Source organism: Dicentrarchus labrax, unplaced genomic scaffold (assembly GCF_905237075.1).
Source record: "Dicentrarchus labrax unplaced genomic scaffold, dlabrax2021, whole genome shotgun sequence".
NCBI lineage: Eukaryota > Metazoa > Chordata > Actinopteri > Moronidae > Dicentrarchus > Dicentrarchus labrax.
The window spans coordinates 25,592,876-25,618,138 of record NW_026136721.1 but is presented as its reverse complement, the minus strand read 5'-3'; the positions used below and the strand labels follow the sequence as shown (position 1 = coordinate 25,618,138).

The following is a 25,263-nucleotide window of genomic DNA, read 5'->3' as shown; positions in this document are numbered from 1 at the left end:
ATTGTTTATTTGAACTTGGCAATGGTTTGTGAAAAAAAAAAATACCATTGTTGTTAATTAGAAAAAAATGATTTATTTACATTATTTACAGTATATTCCCTGTTGCTCTTTCACTTATTGTATGTGGTGACTCTGCATTTGTCAGCAGAGAAGAAATTTGCTTGTATTTTTAGTTTGTTCATTGAATAAAGTCATCCAGCCTAACCTGCTTTTGTAAAATATTTTTTGAACAGTGCAGACGGGAGTCTAGCATCCAGAGGGGCTAAAACTCCTCTCTGATTTTTTTACTTTTTTTTAACTTTTGACTTTTTGACATTTCATTTCATTGTGCTTTGAGATTGAATCTACATTTTATAGTTGCAGTCAGGAATTTGTTTTGACTTTAGTTAAGGAGATGAAATTAATTCCTACTGACAGCAGCAATTAAATTATTCATGCAACATTTACAATTTATTAAATTACATATAGTACACTGTTGAATAACTAAGTTGCATTCAGCAAATCAGCAAATCAGGACTTGCCGTCACTTATAAGCCAAGAGCCAATCAGTGCATTTCTTCTGATGGCTTTCTACATGAGGAAAAAACGTGCATACAAACCCCCCGGAAAGGATCGTTTTCAAATCTTTCATTGGGACAGACTGACTTGATGATGATTGCCTCGATATGTGGGAGAAACTGAGTCACTCTGGTTTTGCTTATGTGTTTACAAGTGAGCTTCAATTAGAAAGTCTCACATGAGAGGAAAGGGGAGGATAAATATCTACAAACCAACAACTTTCCCAAAAGTCTTCACTGCCTTAACTGAATATATCTCAGTATCCAGAGGATAGTCGGCACCCAGCCCACACTCCAAAGCACCTTTTCCAGTGAGCCGCCCTCACACAGCTCTTCAGAGGGGAGACATGTTGTTAATAATTAAGGCTGTGGCTGGAGGCACAGGGAGGCTAAACTTCCTCTAACAAGTGGCTCCCTGACAGCGCAGACATATGGCTCTCGCTTCCCTATATTCTCCTCAGCCCTCCAGACTTATGCATTTCACACACGTCCGAGGCGGGGGTGAGAAACCTCCATCCTGACTGCCAAAGAACAATAAATCAAATTCCTAATGGTCGGCAACAATCGGATAATTATCAGTGTGGCCGCGTGGCATGAAAGGGAATTTTCTCCTTCAAATCGAGTTAAGTATTTGGCCTGATTTCTCGCTAATGCTCAGAACGTTTGGTACAATACGCCGCACATTTTTTTTATTTTGAACGGAGACCTTCCAATTGTAGAAATTTGAACAATATTGGTAAACTTCTGAGACTCCAAAGAGAATAATAGTCTGTTATTACCTACAGAGTCTACAATAAAATGTGTGAAAATTTTTCTTCTTTCTCCAAGATTTGAGATATTAATTTTGTTCAAAGGTTAAGACTGGGAATTTTCTGTATTTTTAATTGTCAACAAATCCTATGAAAAAAAACAACACTTAATTGATCCCACTAACAAGTCCAAAGCCTTTAGCATATTTCTTTGTGCCATAGACCTCCACTGTAAAAACTATTAAAAACACATCAGTGAGCCACACTCTTGCACTAGTTCACATGTTCCTTTATTATCATGTACATGGGCAGTGTAGTTTATTAAGAGTCAATCCTATGTCCTGCTGCCATAAATTCTCACTAGGCAATAAATATGTAATACTCCAGAGCTCAAATAGTCCCAAACAGGTGGGCTATTTATACCTGTTTTAGTAAGGTTTGCTGAAAATCATAAGCGTCCAGCTGTTTTACCAATTACTCATCCCTTTTTAAAAAGCAATATATATTTGTGACCCATTTTTAGAGATTTACGCCTTCGGATGAACCCAGTGGGCATTGAGCTGGGAGCCACAGTGTAGCAAGTTGAAAAAGTACTGAAAGACGGAGTAACACATTGTTGGTTTTGGTCTTTTCATGGAATTAGCTGACACTATGCAAACTATAAAATTAACACCAGCCACAACCTTTAAATGTAACTCTTTCTTTACAATACCGCATTATACAAATAATTAACTCTAACCTACGTTAGACAAACTGTCAACTTCCTTATTATGCAAGGTGAGTTAGAAGCTTATCTGCTACTGTGACTGTAGTAAGAACGGAGCCTAAGAACAAGTGCCAGGCTTAAACCCATTAATGTCACACCCATAAATAATGACTGCTAATGAGTTATGGTTGCCCATTAGAACACATCAAGACCATTTTTTGTCCTTCACACAGTGAGACAGTATTGGAACAAATCATGCAAAATGACAAAGTATGCCACATAAATTTGTTGAGGTAACAAATTTTGTACAGTTTAGGTAAAGAGTACTGATGTTATTCAATAACATTTGGACTTGTGTCCAGTGTTATTAGAAACAAAGGGAAGCAGAAATGACAAAGACTGTATATGGCAGGCACCAGTTGTACTAGTTTTTGGGGGCAAACTAAGCATTTGGCCAAGGAGAACAACAGTCATTTTAAGCAACCATTGCCTTTCCTGCTTCCTTTCCCTCTTTCTGTCGGGGTGGGGGAAGTGGGGACAAATCTTGTTTTGATGCTGGCGCTGTCAGGGGGCTAGCCAGAGAGGATAGTAAACACTGCCTTTGCAGAACATTTAAAATCAATCCTTCAGCCACAGGCCTCGAAACCCCCCTCGCTTCTCTGCCCCCTCTCTCTCTCTCTCTCTCTCTCTCTTTCCCCGAGCCTTTCTTCCTCTTTTTCTCTCTCCTCTCTCTGTAATGTGTCGGCTGCTCTCTGAGAATAGAGGCAGCACTTAAAAGCCGGGCGTAGGGGCTGAGTTTTGTGACAACAGCTCCGGCTTTTATTACCATGCTGAGATGTGACCAGCACACCCCCTCACCACCACCACCAACAGCAACCCCCCACAAGCACACATATAGACTTTCACACATACACATCCACACAGTTTCACACATACACACTCACATCGCCCTGATGAGCAAATAATCATGTCATTAGTCCGTGTGCGTTCAAGGCAGTGGCTCATTTGCCAGCTTCCAAGCCGTTACCTTTGCTGATGATTGGCCAGAAGATTAGCTGAAAATCATTTTGTTTCCAGCGTTATTGCTTGATTAAGTCACCATTTCCCAACCCATAGAAACAGTCAACAGATACTTCTACGAGATGACCATTAATGGTGGACTGGAATACAAATAAATACATGGTTACATAATAATATGGTGACTTTTTTTCTGTACATTTTGTCTTGAAATAGGAACAAACCCAAACTTCTTACACCAAGCGGAATTTCCTGAACATCTCACCTGTGGCTTTGTCTCAGTGCACGTCATTAGATAGCTGAGCCCTGCTGTAGTGTTGAGCAGCTGGTGGGAAGCATGTGAAATCTGACCCGAGAGAGGGTAATGTGAACCCTGGTCCACACAGGCAGCACTCTCACTCTGTGAGCAGCTACACTGAGGATTCTGTTTGTGTGTGTGTGTGTGTGTGTGTGTGTGTCACCCACCACCTCCTCGATGGAGAGTTTCATTGAATTTCTTTCAGCAGGTGGGGTGACAAGAAGTGGAGGGCTTTTTTTTTCACTGCAGCACCTTCCATACAGATTGTCGCATGGCACGTTCTTGTATTAATCTTCTGTTTCCTGTTGCAATTTTTCTTTGTGCAACATAGCAACTATAAGCATGTTACCCTCCAGTGGTGCAGTCATCTTCATGGCCAATTAGTGACAAATACATCACCTCCAGACCTGTAATTGTAAATGTCACCTTTGGGTCAATCGGTGTAATTTCAAAAATGGTAGAGTGTAGTGGTGAGATGTACAGTATGATTTATCCAAGTTCTCAAATTGACAGGGAGTCTGATAGATTGTGGTTAAAAGGCAGACCATACCTGCAACTTCAGTGATTCGACACTATACAAATAAAGCCAAAATGCTAAAAATCCATCTTTAAAAAAATTACATGTGATAGGGAAATAGTGTGATAAAATGCATAAACAGAGGACCAGTCTTGATTTCATTGAGGCAGACAAATGGGCATACGGTTCAATACTATTTCTTGCACCTTATCTGCATTACAGAATTATTGGAGTAAATCAAAAATTAGGAACACAAACAAGTACCATACACAATCATAAGGCAAATGGGAGCTTGTATGTATGCTGTAAATGGCCTTACCATCTTTATCCCTGGAAATCAAAATGGGCTTTCCGTTACTGACTGACTGAGTGGTGAGATTTCTACGCTGCAGCGCATTACTTCAGATAGGGCTGCTGCTGGTGATGGGGGTGGGGGTAGGGAGGGATTTCTGGTACAAACAGCCATCAAAGATGGGGGTGTTTCATGCGAGCAAAAGAAGCTGCGGCAAGGGCCAGCTTTCATAGTTCACGAGCAAGGCTTACAACAAGGCCCCCCGAGGACCAGCGAAGCAAAGATGGAAACATTTTACCCTCCACACTGAAGACAGCAAGAGCTTTGGACACCAGAAAGACCAGGGACATGGGAAAACTCTGTTAAATTGACAAAGACATTCAGAAAACTGAAGACTGAGAGTGCTGATTTATTTTATTTATTTTCAACTGTGATATGGAAATGTGGAAAGCTAAAATTACAAATACAGCATGTTCAGGGCATTTAGTTGTTCTCCTCAAAAAACTGACCTCCTGCCACTTTATATAGTGAGAAGGGTAAAAAAATAAGTGAGGAACTGTGATGGAGTCAACTGTGACATATGTTGAGTGATAAAATCCATGGATGATTCATAACACAGTGAATTTTCATACACACTTGAAACTTTAAGATTGATCTGATAGAAAATATATTTGGAAGCTAACAAACTGCAGGCACATCAAATATAAACTATATTGAATCACAGAAGTTAAAGGAAATGATAAATGATGAAGGTTGTGGAATGCAGCTGATTGGTCTAACACAGACAAGAGGAGAGGTATTTAAAGTAATTTGATCACTTTCCACTACTAGGCCATCAACACACAGCTGGACATTTATTGTACTCCAATTTTTATTGGACCATAACAAGAGAAGGCACCACCGGAGCAAATGTGCAAATGCGTTGGTTTAACAGATGCACAGTGCACGCAGGCCCGATCACTGAGCTGCTCTGTCTTTTAAAGATGATTTGCAGAGTCACATTGCACAGCCAACTTTCCTTCTGTGCAAAGCAACAGGCTCCTTCCTCATCCCGTCAACAGGTGTGATTTTAGTAGACAGGCTGTCCTGGGATGGTGTGGCAATATATAAGGCCCATAGACTGTATAAATAGCCTCCAGGTCTTAAATTGAAACCAATGTGGAAGTGCCTTAAACCTGCATTCTCTCTAATGGCCAGCAGGGCCCAGCTCTACTGACTCCAAAAAGAAGTCCTGATGTGAGGTGATTATCGAAATGATCAAAAACACTATACAGGCTACAAAAATGACAGGATTTATCAATGGCAATAGTATTTACCATTTGTTTTTAATCACCACAGTGTCTTAGGTTACCTTTAGCAACGTTAGCGAGTCACTCAGTGTAGCACCACAGATGAGCTCGCGTTAGGTCGTTTTTTTACACTGTGCTTGAAAGAAGTTGAGGTAAGAAAGAAGGAAAGGTTGTGAAAAAGGAGTGAAAAGTCAACGAGGAGAGCTGACCAAAGTCCTTATGAAGTTTGACAGAGCTAGTTGCAAGCTAGGCTAGCTTACTGGCTAACCTCGCTATTTAAATACAATGAGATCAAAGCTTATCAAAATGATCGAAAATGCTACAAACAGTAGGCTACACGCAAAACAGTAATATCTACAGTTAGAGGTGAAGGTTACGTTACTGCAGAGTTGACAGGAAGTAAACAGACGTGCCGTTCGTAAAATGGATATACATCACACTGCATTGCAGACTGTGTTGTGGACTTTGCATTGTGTTGTGCGCTCCTCAAATGCCACATGTCACCACATGATTCCAAAACAGTTCAATTGGTTATTTGAACTGAGATGCAGACAAATGTTTGCACAAAGATTACAGTTCTGTCCATGACACCTATATTTTGTGGTGAGAGCAATGCAATTGGAGACTGGTCTGAGAGCTGTCATCAGGAAACTTACAGTAAAACGTACAGTAGGGACATACTGTAAAACTTCCTTCAAAGATCATAATAAGTTGGCCATTTTATTGGCAAAAATTTAGAGCAGTCAAAATCATTTGAGATTTTATGAAGTAAATTTTTATTATAGTTTTGTCAAAATGATTGCCCAAGGGCAGTATGCCAATTCAATCTTTGTGTGCAGTCATCCTAAACAAAAATGAATTAAAAGTGTATTGTAAAGGCAATATCTCACTGGTAAAATATGAAACAGCTAAAGTCCTTGCTTTTTGAAAAGACCTGCCTTTATGCATTTCAAATCTTTAATTTGATGTCCATTATACTGCAACACAAAGTCCATTTATGGTTAAAATACTTCTCTATATTTTATCAAATAAGACCTAAACTTTATTGTAAAAAGGTTGTGCAGCCAACTGCCCATGAACATGCAGAGTATTCTTAAATCATGCTTAGGCATTTTGGGAAATTTACAATTATTAACTTTCTGTCCCAGAGCTAGATGAGAAGATCAAGCCACTGTCATCTCTGTGCTTTATGCTTGATTCCATCAGGCACAGCTCTGTGACGTTGTGTCAGTGATTTTGTTCCGTCCGCTGCACGGCTTTATATCCCACTGGGAGTGTTTCAGAAGCGGAGCTTTTTGCCCACCCAGTTGTTTGAACCTGCTCAGATTTTGTTGATTTAGTAATTTTTCCTTGATTTTGTCCTTCTACAATGGGTAAGTAGGTTTAAAGTGTTTTTTCTCTGATTTTATGATTGGGAGTTTGCATTGGGTGTTTTATTTTGAAAACCAACCAGATTCTCTATTCCATAAATGTGTCTGACTTTCACTCTGCCCTGTCCAGCTTGATGCGGTTTCTGTCAAAAACTGGGACTCCTGGGACGCTTCTGGGATGCACTGTTAAAAAATGAGCTTTAGAGGTATTTTTAGGTGTATTTTTGAACTGTGGAGTGCACCAGGCTAGTTCTTTCACCCTGCTTCCTGGTGGAATCACAGACATTGTTGGAAAGTGGTGCAGCTTTGCTTGGTGGAATCAAGCAGTTACTGTAAGTATGGAGCTAAAGCCAGGAGATGATTAGCTTAGATTAGCACAGAGACTGGAAGTAGGGTGAAAGAACTAGCCTGGTGCACTCCACAGTTCAAAAATACACCTAAAAATACCTCTAAAGCTCATAAATTAACACACTGTATATCATTTGCATCTCATGTGTTCATTCCTATCAAAAACAGAAATGTAAAGGCAGGAAAAGTCAAGGGAAAACTATTGAGATTCATCCTGGGGAGAGCATGAATGTACAAATGGCAAACCAATCTGTAGTTCTAGAGACATTTGACCATAAATATTGCTGTCATTTTGGTGATAGATGAAAAGTCAGGGGATCACCAAAGTCATCCCAATTCATCCTCTGGGCACCATAAATATCTACCCACTGCAGCCCGTTGTTGTTCGCTAAGAGATAGCTAGAGCATGTAATAACTACAGAATTTAACCATAAAATGAACAGCAGTCAATTTCATTTTAAGAACATTGATTAGAAGTAGATTTTTTGGAAGTGCGGTCACATAGGACAAAAATCTGCTGCTGTACTTCTCTCTATGAGTTTTGAAATTGTGGCCACACACCAATAGTGATGTAACAAAAGGTGTTTTGCCTTTAACATGGTGAAAAACACCTATTGTGACATCACTGGCCATGTTTGAAAGTTTGAACTCACCGAGAGCAGCGCAGTCACATTAAACCTTATGAACAATAGAGAACACCTATATACCTTACCACAGTATCTACGTATATGCACCATTGGCAGATTAAAAACGGTGTGTTTGCGTGTCCATGTGTGTTCACCAACAGGTAAAAACGAGTCATTTGAAATACCTCTGCAAACAGTTGGAGGTATAGTGGCTGATTTCAGCTTAATTTCATTGTCAACACCTGTTTGTGCAGAATTCCACACAGAGATGATGGATCCCAAACAGAAATGGCACCTTCAAAAACCTCCGTGAAATATGGAATTCTTTTTTACTCTTTTTTTTTTTTTTTTTTCTAGGAGGAAGGCTTTCTTCATGCATGGCTTCCGTTTGCTGCACAGTGAAGAATGTTGTTACCAGGCAACAGGCATAACAATGACACAGGTGCTCTTTCTCTTTCTCTCTCTCTCTCTCTCTCTCTCTCATCCAGTGTTCGTGGGTTTTGCATCCTCTCCTCAATAATGTTAAATGGCACTTGTTCTAAGTTCAGCATGAATTTGTTACACTTCTAAAAAGGTTTCACCTTGATTATTCAGAACATCCTGAGCTTGTCTCTCTTCTTTCAGATTTAGCAATCGGCTTGTGAATGTTGTTTTTTTTTTTTTTACTTTAATAGTTTTGTGATGTAGTAAAACAAAATGCTGCACAAATCTCCATCTTATTAAGCATTTTGTGCAAACATGCTTATTAAACCCTATAGGGCTTGTTTTTTAACAAGTGAAAAATTTGCCAGAGAAGTCAGAATTCAACTAATTTTCAATTCAAAACAGTTTGCTTCAAACATCTGTGCGAAAGTCTGTGTTGAAAGTACTCAAACTAGGCAGATCACTGCACTAAAATTAAGCAAAATTACACTTTAATTGACAAAGTGATTGAAGTAAGTGTTTAGACTTTTGGTTCTAAATATGCAAAAATGAACCGATAAGAGGATTCTTTCTACAGTGCGAGGGGGGAAAGTGGATAATCAACAAGTTCTACAGCCATGATGGTTTTTTACGGAAACCCAGCGGCCAATGGTATTTCTAAAAACAGATTTTCAAAGTTTCTTTCAAAAGCCTGGCGTAATCCCGGCTCACATTTTTCTAAACACCAAATCACAAACAAAGAGGCAGGAGAGGAAGAAAAGCAAGGGCAGAACTAACAGGCTGTTAACACCAGCCTGAGCCCGGCCCGATCTCCTCCATGTCTGTCTCCTTTCTTGCTTTTCAGAGATGGCAGAGGCTTTGAGCTTCGTTAAATTGTCCCTCCTGCCCCTCCCCCACCTCTCCCTCTCTGTCTCCTTTCTCTCTTTCCCTCTATCTCCTCTCCCCGTCTCTCTCCCTTTCTCACTCACTCTGTTCTCGGCACCCCTCCTCCGCCCCCCACCACCTCAGCCGGCAGTCTTTCGCCCTTAATCAGAAGGCTGCGGCTCCCCGCGCTCCTCTACCTCCTCCCTCCATCCTCCTCATCACCCCATCCGCCCCATCCCCCCTCCTTCTATCCTTTCACCACCAGCCGCCACGTCCCTCCCAGCACTCTCTCTCTCCCTTTTTCTCTCTCTTTACATTTTTCCTCTCTCCTCCCCCCACCCCACCCCACACGCACACACCTCCTTCTACACCCCTGCAGTTAGCGTCTGCCAAAGGCCGCTTCTGTTCATCACTCACCCGTGCACTTAGCAACAAAAGATGTGTGGTAATTTCCCTGCGCGTGCGGCAGACCGCCGGCCCGGTCACACCCCGGGGGCCAATGGAGGGGGTGAGTGCACCGAGGCTCTTTGCCTCGCCGCTGCTCGCTGCTGACCCCCATGTCACGCATGATCGACGTGGGGGAGAGTGGTGGGCTGCGGCTGCATGACTGGCAGGCCGGGGAGACGGTGGTGGTGGGGCAGGGGTGGGTAAAAGTGCTGTCAGAATGGTGGTAGAGATGGTGTGTGTGTGTGTGTGTGTGGGTGTTTGGGTGTGTGTGTGTGTGTGCATGGGCTGGGGGTTGCTGGCGGGGGAAGGAGCAGCGCTGATGGCTGCCACTGGCCCTGGCCGCCACGGTGTGTTTGTTAAAATGACTTCCTCGTGCAGCATTGTCACCGGCGCGCTGCTGCACCTGCTCTCCTCCTCCCCAGCCTCCACAGCTTCATACTCTCTCTCTCTCTCTCTCTCTCTCTCTCTCTCTCTCTCTCTCTCTATCTGTGTCTCACTATCAGCCACAGTGCTCCCTTTTTACTTTCCACAAACACAGCTTTGCAAATGACAATAATTCTCTAAGTTCAGACACCAACACAGCTGCACATTTGCAGGACCTTTTACGTACATTTCAAAGAGCAGCACCAAGAATCAAAACAAGAGAGAGCATTCATGAACAAAGCCAAAGAGGTGAAACGCATACAGGAGGGCTTGCAAACACTTTTACACATGCCAAAATACAGTGCAAACAAACACACACATAAATAAGCACGCATGTGTGACTCAAATCAGCCGCACAGGGGAGAGGTATATTACTGGAATTCTCAGAGTGCAAAGCCTTTTCCCAGCAATGAAAGAGTGAGTGAGTGTGTGTGTGTGTGTGTGTGTGTGTGTGTGTGAGGGGGGGGAGTGCAGGGGGTGGTGTATGGTGCGGGTGCGAGGACACCTCCATCCAATCTGATCAATGGCGATATTAATCTGAGCACGAGTCAGCCCCGCCGCCCCGGCATTTGATTAAAACAGGGAAGAAATATGACGTAACCAATAAATCTGTTTGTCAAAAAGGCACGTGGCTCGAGAGGAAAGGAAATACTGGCACAGATAAGGCGCTGAGGAGAGGAGAGGAGAGGAGAGGAGAGGAGGTTGAATGACAGGGAGAGATTGAAGGAGTGCAGAGGGGGGTTGGGTGGCTGGTGACTGACCTCCTCAGCATTTCCGCTGCATGAGCGAAGCACTCAGGCTGAACCAAACCTTCACCTGCTTGCCTCCCACTGCACTTCCACCAAACTACCTTCCCCTCCCCTACGTTCCTCTCTTCCTTTCTCTGTTTCTTTCTCTCTCTGTCTCTCTCTCTCTCTCTCACACACACACACACACACACACATACACACACACACTCTTACTCTGTCCCACCAGTCCCTATCCAGTATTGGGAGCCTGGATGTGTGTGCCTGTGTTTGGAGTTTGGGGCCTCTGCAGCTCACTGATGGAAGAGTTGGCTGAAATGTCTGTACTGTACATTTACACAAACATGCAGACCTGCCAACACTTTTAAGGACATGTCACACATCGACACATGGATACAGTATTATATTTAGACAACAAAAAGTATTTTTTTCCATTGGTAAACCTTGTTATTCTTATGTCAAATAAAGGGAGAGAGCAATGTGTCAACATGCATTGTAGAACATGGTATAGAATATTTTTGGGCTCTTTTGGGTAGCTATTATGTTACCCATTGTACAAATGGAAAGCAAAGCATCAAGAAGTTATGACATCACGTCAGTTAGCTCCAGTAGCTTCGATAACTCGGTGCAATCTTTTTTTCAGCATTTCTTTCATTGGTCTTTATGAGTGTGCTCCTGGGTCTTTCTTTTCAAATTCAAGACAAATTGTAGCATTTGCTGTAAGAAATTGTGATAGTAATACTACTACTAGTATACGATTAATACTAATTAAGGTTTTGTTCACTACATGGAATGGAACCCTAATTAAATTCATTGGTAGCACCTGTGTTTACCCTAATATTTCATGTCGAAATGGCTGCTGTGAAAAAGGTCTATTGTGTATGGCAAGATATGACAACTACCATAACTTGGAATCAGGTGTTTTTTTTAAAATACTGTAAATTATCGTATGACTCTTGTCTCTCAAGAGCAAAGGCAGGAGTAGTGTGATATTTTTAGCATTGCAAAACCTTGTAAGGAGGTGTTTGGGTAGGATGAACAGCTCAATAAAGCAGGGCGTTGACACTGGAGACCACTGCTCGTTTCCTGTTTTCTATCAATAGTCAACTTTATTTATTTTTTTCTTTATTGTTTATTTTAACAATGACCTAATTAATTTCCTAATCTTATCAAATACTTTTTACGCCTAAACCCAACCTGACATTAACGGTTGATCAGAAAACAGTCATATTGTATGAGTAATTGTTTTTACAGCCATATGTAACTTTACTGACAAACAACATTGTTCTTGCAATAAGGGTGTCTGATCAGGTATCACTTACGTGTGTGGTTTTGGACAGCAATGACAAAAAACTTTGAGCATCAAACATAGCATTATGTATTGTTTGTCTGGCTTTAAATTCAATGGCTTTCTTTGATATTTCTATATATATATAGTTCCTATAAGTGAACTGTGTATGTTTAAAGATAATAATATAATTTACATGGGAACATTCTGTATTAGATTGCTGTTAAGACTATCAACTATAGTAAATTTATGCAGTGAGGGTTTATATTTGTCTCTAGAGGCTAGAAATACAGACGTGTGAGTGGAGGAAAGTTAGTCCATTCATTAAATTCCTCCAACCCACTTTTGATGCAGTGGCACCTTAGCCAAGGGGTCAGATTAAACTGCCACACCCGTCCTGCTCCTTATGCAGAAAATATGGATTTAGTGAGATTTATTAAATCTGATCCCCCACAAAGTCCCATGAAACTTTTCCATTTTTCCTTCTGTTGCTCTCATATATTTACCCTCTGAATATTTTGCACTGATAGACTGGTACAGACTGCAATATCTACATTAGTAAAATTAACCACAACTGCCCTTGTGCTCTATCTCATGCTCTATCCAAGCTTACAGACAATAACAGCGAAGATACTGTTGTCTTCTTTACAAGTGTGTGTTTTCTCATTAAAACAATTTAGAGGAAGATTGCAGTTACAACATGATTCATTTACACAATGAAGCAAAAGGACACTGGAGATACCCCATAAGATTACCTTGCAGAGGGAGTAAAATGAGTGAGGGTGGTAAAAGCATCTGTGATTGTGAATGTGGTCTTTAAAGTCTGACTGCCGTCAACAAGAAATGTACAATTACATCCACTGTTATCATTTGAGGATGAACAACTCTTTTCTTTTTGTTTTGGCCTGCCAAGAAACACACAAGGTAGCGTAGGTAGGTATAAATCCTAACTAAAGAAAACACAAAAGAAATTGGATAAAAAGCTTTTTTTGAGCAACTCTGATATATTTTGACAAAGGAAGGTGGTGTAAAAAAAATTTATGTTATTATTAAGCATATTTTGTTTGTTTTCCTTCCAATATGAAAACAAGGTAATGATTTTCATTATGCTGAAAATATTCTTGGACACATCTTAGGTTCTTGGGTTTTGTCTTGGAGGATAACATTTGTTAAATCCATCAAATTCACATACACAACTAAACAGCTGGTTTTACAATTGATAAGTAGAAGATAAAGATTGTTTTAGGGGTTTTTGTCATCAGTCTTCGGCAAGTTACCTAATTAATCCACAACCTAACTCCTGGTAAAATGTCAACCCCAAAAGTCAAAGGAAAATAGCATTACTGCGATTAGTAACTGTTATGTACTGAATTTCAAATTGTAATCCCTTACACTACACCTAACTGAAAACATGCTACTGCTCGATAATGTTTTTCATACATTTTGCTGTTTTAGTCCAATATATGGAGCACATTTTGAAATGAAGGTAAGAGAGAATATGTTGTGTAGGTGAGGCTGTTAATTAAGTTGAGGAGGAGATGACTCATATGCAATCCACCTCTAAATGTCACTCCTTCAGTTCTGGCTTTGAGCTGGTCACCGTGGATACTGTCTGGACAGATGAATGCTCTAAGAAGCAAACTTGTTTATATGCTTATTTATCATTTGTGTTAGTCCTAATGAATGTTGTAAAGCATATAATTAAAACCTGTAAATAAAATGACATTTAAAAGACTTGACAACTTTAATAAAAAACAAGTTGTCCTGCGAAGACCTTCCCGTCAAGTGGCTGAGCTCATTTAGCAGCAATCACTCTCATTTTGAGGGGCCAAATAAAGCTTTGTTGGCTTTGCTGACTAGCCATGGATCCCCACCATCTGTGTGTAACTCTGCCATAACGGGGTCCCCATCCACGAATGGGATGGAAATATCTCTGAAATTAGAGGAAGAAGACGGATGAAGGGATTAAGAAGGATGGAGAAGGATGACTGAGAGATGGAAGCGATGAAGAGTGGGGCCACGCAGAAAGACGAGGAGGAGGGTGGTGATGCAGGGCAGACCGGGACGTCACGTGACCCCTACTTCAAATCACTGCAGGGGGAGTCAGGCAGACAAAAGAACCTGTCAGCATGCACGTAAGAGCGCGTACATGCACACACACAACAGCACAAAACTGTAGCCAGATAAACCTGAGTGGCAGAGGCTACGGATGAGGGAATGGATTTTTTTTTAGGTCAAGCTAAACCTTCAAACATCAAGGTGCTTGATATAAATAACCCATCTACCAAGAGGGATATCTGGCCAGCACAGAGGGGGGCGGTCAGTTCTTGACATCTACCTTCATCAATATCGTGCTGCTGTGTGGTCAGGAGAGGAAGAGGCGAGGAAAAGGAGAAACATTCAGAGTTAACAAAACACTGTATGAAACTGAATCCAAGATCGTACGACTGTCGTTCTTTCTGTGCTAATGTGATTCAATGATTATCATAACTGTTTAATTAAAATCTAGTCTTGTGTTATTCATGAAAAATATCATTTGGAATAATGCTCTACACTTCTTTTGTGGAAAAATCGTAGGTACAGTATAATACACTTTAAGTGAGGGTGGTGCCATGTCCACGAACAAATGTTCTCTATGGAGATGTAATATGCTCCTCGCCAACATCAGAAAGATCAAAGTACATTTTCTTTCAAGCAGTCCCTAAAACAAAAACTGATAAATTTCACATAATGTTATTTTTTGTTATTGCTGAACCTTTTTGATATATTTATTTTCTGATCTTTATGTTTGTTTTGCCTTTTCTGTGTGGGGAGAAGGACAAGTGACCACTTGGTGGACAGAATGAGGATCCAGATGAGGAATAAAGAATAAATAATTACAATGTATAGACACTAGAGAAACCAGAACTAGCAAGTTCTGATCTAGAAGCAAGAAAACCTGATTCAACATCACAAACTATTCATGGCAGCTGTAGGTTTTTTAATGCTTATATATTAATCATCATTTAAAGGACCAGTGTGTAGGATTCAGTGGCATCTAGAAGAAAAGTTGCAGATTGCAACCAACTGAATACCTCTCACCATCCAAACATGTTGGAGAAACTACGGTGGCCACAAAATGTGAAAGGCTCTATCCTATACAGCCAGTGTTTGGTTTGTCCGTTCTGAGCTACTGTAGAAACATGGTGGTCGTACTCCATGAAGGGTGACCTGCAAGTTACACACTGAACCTTTAACGCCTGCCAACGCAGGGGGCTACGTACACAAAAACGCAGGTTGGTTCGGCAAAAAAGTTCAACCTTGCTCAACTTTTGCCCAAACAAATGCAACATCATTCAGCATGGCACTGTTGGCCAATCAATACTGGCAAAAGTGCATCCTTGGTAGATTACGTTGTGTCTGCACTTTCACTTTCTGTACACTTTTACAGTTATTCTGTTTTATTATATTCATTGCCTGTCTCTTAGCATGCAGCTTTAGTTCCATTGCAGTGATAGGTGAGAGGGGAGAGCCATATCTGGGCCCTCTTGCTAATTGAGCACAGCACTGGACCCCAAGGTCTGCCTCACTGACGCTTTCCTTAATCCATGGCTGTTTAACGTTGGCTGTGCTTGAGTAATTAAGCAGATAATCTTCAATTAAACCGAGCTCGACCCCACAACCCCCTACCCCCATCCTGAGACAGATGGGCTTCGGAGCACACAGCTCCTCTTCCCCAAGATAAATGGTCCACTCCCCTGCCATGCAACCCGGGCACTGCAATGCTTTATGGCAAGTGTGTGTACCATTATCATTTTTTTATCACTTGACTTCAGTATTATCACACTGACACATTTTTGGCCTTGCTTGTTGTGTGTACAGTATGGCTGTAAAATTATAGTAATCAGTTTACACATTTGCTTTGTGTGTGTTTTCAAGATTGTGTTGATTTCTAAATGCTTAAAGATCATAATTTTCACGTTTTATGATTTGTATATAAAAAAATCATTTTTAAAATAAATGTAATTAGATTTTTTGGGGTGTACTACGGTATTCCACATATGTCAGTTAAGTTATGTATTTAAACATTTGTAAATATGAAAATTGACGTATGACATGACACAAAACCTTACCTTGGTGTTCAGAATCTAATTCATATCTGATCATCATTGTTCTGCTTACAACTTAAGCCTACCTTATTATATTTGGGGGCCATATTCCACTGTAAAGCCATATCAAGGAGAGTGTCTTGGGGCATGACCCTCATTCAAAACAAATCATGTGAGGCTAATTAAAAAGGTTTAATACATGCGTGCAGTAATTTATAAGCCCAGATGAGGAAAAACATCTGGGGCGCCAATTTTACTGTGATGGTCCTTATGTAGGGATATTCAAGTGTGGATATTTGTTCCAGCACTGATTTCACATGTAAATGAAATAGGCTAATATTCAAATCCTTTGAACGCGTGTACGGAGTTGTGCCTAATTAAAGGATATGGCTAGCGTTATTTTATATTTTTCTTATTGTCAGCCCATCACATAAAAAAAACTAACAACAATGTGAAAGTCTATCTCTTTATACTTTGTAACATCCCAAACCTGTCTGTGGCACTTATTCCTACTGAAGATTAAAGGCTCAGTAATTTCCTACAACGGTAGAATTGTGGTTTTTAGCAAATCTTACTCAAACAGTATTGTGCAACAGTGCATTTATAGGGGACTATTTCCCCACTGCAGATTAATACACATTTGGTATTCCAGTGTGTATTTACAGCAGCGGTTTTGGGACTAAAAATAATCTACAGTGCCTGTGTTCATCATAATAAAGGAAAATGTCATTCAGTTTCACGGTGTAGCTCAATTATGTGTTGTTAATAGTTTCTGGACAACAATGGAGGTCTATGGCACAGAGGAATAAGGTTTATGAGGCTTCGGTTACACAGACAATACCTGTTAAGAGGAAACATTCATTGTTGGTTTTAGTCTTTTCATGGGATTTTCTGACAATAAGAAAAAAAACATAGAATCTTGCTGCATCCTTTACGCTTTTATGGGTTTCTGTGTTTCAGCTTTGGGTAAGAAAATACTTTTGTCTGATAAAATTACAGGAAGCAGCAACTTATTAGAAATCAATAAAATATCTCAGCAGGGAATGGTTATAATATGATCACAACCCGTACGAAATACGTTCTAATTCAATGAGCCTAAATAGGCTTCAGAAATCCCCTCACCCAAAGCACATACATTTAAAATGCCTTATGGGACCTCAGTGCCATTTTAGCCTCACGCTAACGATTCTCACAAGCTTATCAGTGCTGCTAACACTTGCACATAACCCTTTCTCCCTCTCCCTCTCCCTCGCTCTTCCTCTAGCCACTCCTGTTTCCACAGCGGTAATTAAGCCATCAAAGCGTGCAACCATGCCCATCCTCTGTCTCTAAGGTGAGAATACGGGCCCACATGTCAAGTGGAGCGCAGCCACCCGTGTGTCTCTTTAAAGGGGAAGGCACAAGGGACAGGGAAAGAGAGGTGTGTGTGTATGTGTCTGTGTCTCTGTGTGTGTGTGTGTGTGTGTGTGTGTGTGTGTGTGTGCAGAGGGTGCGGTGCGCTATCAACACAGCAGCTGCAATAGGCTGGTAGACAACACAGTGTGACGTAGGGTGGATGTCTAATACCTGCTGCCACACCATGCTGGAGATCCACAGAGAACTGTCTGTGTTCAGCTTGGTTTCTTCAACACTTTTTTTTTTTATGAAAGGAGAAGAGTTAAAGGAGTAAAATACAGCCTGAATGTGCAGGTGTATTGGCAGATATAAAAGTATCTCCCTATTACACACACAAACATCCTCAAACACATACACCTGTCCCAATGTGCTCTTTCCTGCTCTTTCATTAAATTCCACCCACACATACTCTTTCTCCCTGCTGTATGTAATCAATCAGTGATGTGCAGTGCATCCTAGCAGTTATTTTATGTTTATTTCCTTGTACCAACGACCTACCTCATCCATGTCTATTACAGTAAATGATATCCTACATTTTCCAGAATGCCTTTTGACATTCCTCAGACACAACGTCTGTTTCTGTTGGGTATAGCTGTGTATTTGTTGGTGGACAGTTGAGAAAGTAAATGATGTTGTTTGGCCAGTTATCCCCAAAATTAAGAACATAACCAAAGCCCAAATTACAATTACTTACTGCCCGTGAGGGTCCATGTACTCACACACCCTACAGTGCAGACACATGTGCTTACATCCATGTACGCAAAAACCCTAGTTTAAACAGAACCATGTTAACTGTTGGAGTAGAATCTTAAAGGCCGGATATAGTGCAAAAATTGACATTACACGACCCGTAAGATTCTTCATTATAGTTGCATTATCAGCTCTGTGAGGCTGTACTTGAGTTATATAACATCAAAATGCTCACAGTGATGCTGTTAACACGCTGATGTTTAGCAGGTAACCATGGTCACCATCTTAGTTTAGTTTAATGCTAACATTTGGCAAAGTGGGCAAAGCCATAGAGTAAGTGCAATTCTCCATTCTATATTATGTATTATGTGATGTTACTTCACATTAAAACACTGGAGTCTCACACATAATGTAACGATCGCACTAGTTTATGTTATGGCCAGCAGTTTTAATTATTTAATTCTTTATTTCAGATAATCTGGCTCTGCGGATGACTTTAAATACTACAATACAACAAACAGAGCAGAATAAAATTCAAAACAAAATTCCCCTGCCGTTGTGAACAAAACTCTACACTATAGTTACTACCAGATTCGAAAACTGAATTTATTTAATCCTCATATTGTATTGTCAACTTCTTCAACCCTCCCACACAACACATTTTTTTTAAGCTCTGCGATCGCACATTGCTAGCTGAAATGTACCTCAGGAGTCATAATTAAACTTACCTTATATGTTAATGTACAAAAGCTGTGATTGTCATCATTTTTGCACTTATTTAGCCATGAACCAGAGTATTGCACAGTGAAATTTTGACCTGATGAAAAGTCAAGTACTCAACAAAGTCAGTAGGATTCACCCTCTGGGGACCATGAACGTCTGTATCCAGAAAAGCAGGATGCATCTCTGTGAATTAGCCTTTCTGACTTCATACCTGACATGATACATTGAGTCAGAAAGTACTGTACATAGGTGACATTTTCAAGGCTATCCAATTGAAGACCCTTGAAATGGTACCAATGGTACAACTTTCCAATATTACCCTTTAATAAAAGTAATGGTTTCTAAGAAATGTATTTTACAACAACCCTGTAACTGTGTAACCATTCCAGCAAATTTAGTTCATTGTGCTTCAAAAAGAGCTGTCAATATGTTGTTGCACTAGTTGATTTCAGTATTGTCAAGGGTGTGTGAAAATCCACAAAAATTATATAATATGTATATCTTAACAATCAGACAGGCATCCTGGCAAAGCCAAAATAGGAATACCATTACTAACTGTTCATCTAGTTACCTTTTGTTCAATAAATGTAGCTGACTGTACGCCGTCCCTAAAAGGTCCAGTGTGTAACATTTAGGAAGATGAATTGGCAGAAATGGAACGTAATATTCAAAGGTATGTTCATTTTTATTAATGATTTTCTCAAGTTTTGGATCCACCAAAGTTTCTCCTACACACTTGGAATTAAGAACATTTTAAATTAAACAGGATTAGTCTGCATATTGTTGTTACTTTGTTAAATGTGTAGTTTGGTGTAAAGTTGGATGCTGATTGGACAGCAGCAGCACTGAAGTTAGTAGAAACTCAATTTTATGATCAATAAATGAAGTGATTGCAATGTTTCCACTGATGGCATACATGAAAACATCAGGGTTTATGGTTAGTAAAAGTGTAATGTTCCATGATAAAAGTGCAATTGGTGGTAGCAGAATGTCTTTCTTATTTCAAAATTTTTAGTTTTCTTTTTCTTATTCTGACAAACAGCACTGTGCTTTGTCACTGCCATGTGTGCCAGCTCCCTTTACGTGGTTTGTTTGTGGACTCAGTGAACAGATGCACAGGTGCAGATGTACAGCTCAGTACAGTAGAAGCAGACCCAGAAACTCACTTGGCATGTTGCCAGGTTGGTGAACTTCACCCCATCCCAGCTGTGATAGAAGATCAAAAGGGACAAAGCCCCACAGCCCTCAACCAGTCAACTACAGGCCAGGCGCACGGGGACCATATGCAGACAGACATGACACGGACACTGACCTCGGTACCAGACAAGAGTGCAATGTCTGAACCAGGGGCTTGTTTGTCATAGTAATGATCAATTTTGAAGAAATGGCGCAAACTGCCGCACAACTTATTTGTCACATTGACCATACAAAGTCAGGGAACATTATCTTTTTTTTGTTTCTTCCTTAAATTTCACTACTCTTACAGCCCCAATCTTACCGTCTATGGGTTTAAATAAATGACGTAAAACATAATTTGACCTGATTATAAGTAATATCAATGTGGTGTTGAATACAAATAGCAAATCTGGACATCATCAGACTGAATACAAGTGAGTAAGTGTGTAATCTAATGTGTTGTTTTTTTCCACCAGATTTGCATTAGCAATGATAATGTTTGTATTTCATTATTTATCGTGTTATTTTTTAAAGGAGGAATAGAATGTTAAGGAATTTGATGCTGGTGAGCAATATATAATTTGTGACTGCCATTACTTCAACGTTTTTATAGAAAAAGGAAATTTACTTGGTTGGATTGTCAAAAATACAAAAATACAATACAACATACCAAAAAAAAAGTTATTAAACCAAGCCTTCACAGGATTAGACATGAATCTCTTTTGGTGATAATGAAAAAATAATCTTTCAAGAACAGACCTGAATATACAAACTCGCTAAACTGAGTTTTCAAGCACAAACTAGATGAACAAGCTTATAAACCTAAAGGCATAAAACCTCAACTCACAGGCACGTCTTCATGACTACATTCCTGAAAGGTTTAATATTAATAATATACTAATGTCCCTATCCAACAGTTCTGCACAAGGCAAATATGTTTTCTCCCTTCACCACTTCAAAAAATTGAATTAAACAAAACAAAAAAAGTCAGTTCAGGTCAAAGCCAACCCCACATGCACAGACTTGCACACACACACACACAGTCTGTGGAGGATTGCGGTGGACTCCTGTTCTTTAGCGGCTGGTTGCGTCCCCTCGTGTTACTGACAGCTCCTAATGGCGGTGGGAAACCTTGCGTAATTAGGAGACGGTACGCCTGCCATGACGCCTGTCTTTCAGAAGCCAATTCCCCCTGATGTTTTCCTATACCACCACAAACCCAGCAACCCCCCCTGCCCACACACACATTATCACGCCTCCACCTCTTTTTCTCCTCACTGCCCCCTGAATGGATGCCGTCTGCTCTCCCTGGCGCAGTGCCCCCGGTGGCAGCACGTGCGTGGTGTATCCCTGTGTACCGGTACCTGGGGGAGGTAATTATCGAGATGAGCAGCATGAGGGAGGAGGGCCTAGTGTGCGGGTGTGTGTGTGTGTGTGTGTGTGTGTGTGTGTGTGTGTGTGAAGGGAGGTATCATGGCTGTGTAGTGTATCTGGATGCCCAAACTTAGACACGGCCCATCAGGGGCTCCCCGCACTAAGCAGGGGGAGATTTATATTTATATTTCCCTCGTTTCTTTCTTTTGTCATTTCAGCCTCTTTCTGACAGTCTTCACAGTATTGTTCCTTTTTCTTTTGTCCCTCATTCTCCTAATTTCTGTTTCAACCTGTTCTGCACCCCTCTCTCCATCTGTTTGGTCTCATTCTCCTGATTTGAGCCATTAACTGAGCTTTACTTTCACACCTCCATCCACAGAGCATTGAGGTTTCAACACTCGACTCACCAATCAAGTTTAATGAATCCCAAACCTCCACCACGCTCCAAATGGCACAGGCGACAAAGTTGCATTACATCTAAATATCTCTTAATAATTCCACCCTCGCTGTTGGCATCAAGTGGCTCCACCAAGATTAGGTAATGCCTGAGCCAAGGAGAGACTGAAATGGCAGAGAGGGAATAAGAGACGAGTAATTATTCTCTTCTTATGGGTGCTCAGAGTCAGGGCCGTGGGTTTGTGATGCTTCACGAAAGAGGAGGAAGAAATGAGAACCGTTTGTGAATGAGTGGACTTACAGGCATTTGCAGGCCAACATGTCAACAAAGGAGGCAAACGCTGGGATACCTGAGGACACGGCAAAGCACAAATAACGTTAATGAGCAAAACTTGACACTTCCTATGTAAAATCACTATGTTATCATTTTTCTCCAGACTGAATACATATACATGATAAACCTTTGAAAAATTAAGGTCATTGGTGTGATTAATTTTTCTCTACAGGGGCTGATGATGTGGTGATAATGGAGCAGGTTTGTGGTCTTCGGTCAGTGGTCCTGAAGGAGAGAGATATAACCTTTGTCTCAGGGACGGCAGATATACGAGCCAGGCGAGCGCCAAGGATTATACACCGAGGTCCTCGCCGGGAGATGGAGAGGGAGGAAAAAGCCTGTGACCGTAGAATAATTTCAGCCTCTCTCCCTCCCTCGAGACCACACGCTGTCTGAGCAAACCACCACCTCCCCTCCACCCCCCACTTCGCCTCCTCTTCCTGCTCTCCCCCCCCTTCCCTCCACCTCTCCCGCCAATCCCCTAACTGCCTGCTGATGCCGGATGTCTCTTCTTCTCCTCCTCAACGTACTGGGGAGAGAGGCGGGGAGGTGGTTGTGGTGGGTTGTAGGTGGTGGAGGGGAGAGAGAGAGCGAGAGAGAGACAGAAACTAGAGTCAGGTTCCTGTGCTGCTGCAGCTAAGTGCTGCAGCAAATCATCCCCGCATTAGGAATATGGGCAATTAGCACTGTGGCACATCCCTCCAGACACACTTGCGCTTACACGCCCGCACACTCATACACAAGCACACATGTACGAACAAAAATATATCTCCACATCAGTATTCACGTGTAAAAAAACATCTATACGCATCTATATTTATGTGAGATTGGTGTGTGGCCACTAGTAAAGAATTATTTGTGTTTGTTATGTTGTTTGGAGATTATATTTTTAGTTTCTACATCATTTAATGGCAAAAATTATCACTGGATTTTCAGTTTTCATTCATATTTTACTGCAACACAGACATCAAACATAACTACAACAGTAAAAACCTTTTAAATAAGGCCGTCAAATCACAGGTAGCATCCATACCACTATCGATAAACATCCCTAAACAATAAATCCATCTTTAGCATTCAGGTGTATGAAGGAGGATGCAGAGCGGGAGTTGCCGTTCCACCTTAAGAAAGGTACCTTAAAAGATTATCTCGGTTATTTCACCGCCACTGAGCCGGCACTAATAGTCCAAGGCAGATATTGAAGAGCAGCGCAGGGCCGCAGAGATCTATTAGAAATTCCCATCTACGCGCCTCATACATATTGATTTCTGACACCAAGCAGCAATGAAAGGCCCAGGGGAATAATATATTTAGCAGGGTTTGCAGTGAGGAGGTCACAGAGTGCATAAAGATTAGCTGCACAGACCCCTGACAGGACGATGTGTGAGCCCAAATTGTAGACAGACAGGCACGCACTTATGCACACAGCCAGACACACAAACATGCACACACATACACGATATATATATATATATATATATATATATATTCATACTGTATATACTCACACATTCAAAGTGGAAAGCTTTTGTGTGTATTCATGATGTTGGAACAGGGCAAACTGGGGCTGCTCCTCTTTTTAAAGTTGTTACCTCTCCCTGGATGGAAGAAAAATAACAAGAAAAACACAGGCTTAGAGTCAAACCTCAACAGCTGGAAATATTGTTTTTTTTATTTTTATACCGCAACCTTTTGTCTTTTTGTGAAAAATAGTCCACTGTTAATTGATTCAGCCAATATTCAACACTGTGTTTAGAACGATCTCATGCTTCTCATCAACAGCAAGGGCTTCCAGTGATCCTGTTTACTACTGTGTCTGCTGAAATGCACGCAGTAGGGTTAGTCGAGGGCAGAGCATACATATGCAGGAGGTGGACACAAGAACAGAAACACCTGTACAGTCTATTGCCATCTAACACAATGGACTTGCAATGTATATTATCTTTATAAAGCTTTTTTAAAGGGAACAATGGTTTATTACAAGGTTGGTTTTACTTTACAAGTCAAAAAGGGCAACGTGTAAAGGAGCCCACAGTTTTGCCAGATAGACTCCAACTTCATTTAGAGGTGAAATCCAAAGTGTATTGTAATGCCGCTGCCAATGTCACACTCATGCAAATACTGCGTTAACCATTCTCATGCATAGGAAACCATAAAAGACAACAGGGTTTTTTTTACCCAAATGTTAGTGTTATGTTCTCAATTACTGGGGTTACTTACCCAAAGTAAAAGGCATGGTTATGAACTGTTACAGTCTACTCTAGCTCTCTTTAAAAGCCTCGTCCTACCAACTGGGGTACCCGCAGACCCCCTAAATATACTTTTTGTCAGCACATATGTAACCATTTTTGAGGCTGCAGAGAGAATTTTGCTATGATGGTTGTTTTTTACAGTAGTTTGTTCTCTATAGAAGGTAGTCGTATGAGGGTTAAACATATACGTCACTATTTGTTTCTGATTATTAAAGGTCCAGTGTGTAACATTTAGGAGGATCTGTTGGCAGAAAGTGAATATAATAATCATAGGTATGTTTTCATTGTGTATAATCACCTGAAAATGGGAATTGTTGTGTTTTTGTTACCTTAGAATGAGACGTTTTTTATCTACAGATGCTGCGAGTAGCCTTCCATGGTGTCCACCATGTTTCCATGGTAGCTCAGAACGGACAAACCAAACACTGTTGTAGATAGGACCTTTCGCTTTTTTCACAAGTTTCGCGACCACCATTGTTTCTCCTCACAGTCGTTTTCACTCCCAGGTCATCAGATACAGGTGCGAGCCGTGTTCAGTTAGTTAATCTGCAACTTCACCACTAGATGCCACTAAATCCAACACAAAAGTCCTTTAATATGTGTATCTGTTGCGATTTTGAATGTTATATTGTTTTGTACAACTATTAATGAAAACAAATGTTAATAAAATAACCATATTTTAGCTTGAGTGAATGATCAAACAGTAGTCAACTTTTGACCCAGTGATTTTGAGTTTGTAGCTGTCCCTCATTGCAAATAAAGAAAAGCTTGCAGGTGTACAACTAAGCATGGTTGGTCAAAGTTGAACTAGGATGTCGGTCTGTAAGCAGTGGTTGATGATTCAGATGAACAGTTTGAGCTGTAATTTTACCGTT

General features: G+C 40.8%; 1 long non-coding RNA gene across 1 annotated transcript in view; it reads right to left on the bottom strand.

The window, feature by feature from the left end:
- LOC127354221 (uncharacterized) overlaps positions 1 to 23,721 on the bottom strand; it is a 78,007-nt gene extending 54,286 nt beyond the window's left edge. The window contains exon 1 of the long non-coding RNA XR_007881493.1: positions 23,645 to 23,721. This is a non-coding gene — a long non-coding RNA (uncharacterized LOC127354221). The remainder of the gene's footprint in view (positions 1 to 23,644) is intronic.
- Positions 23,722 to 25,263: the final 1,542 nt, after the last annotated feature.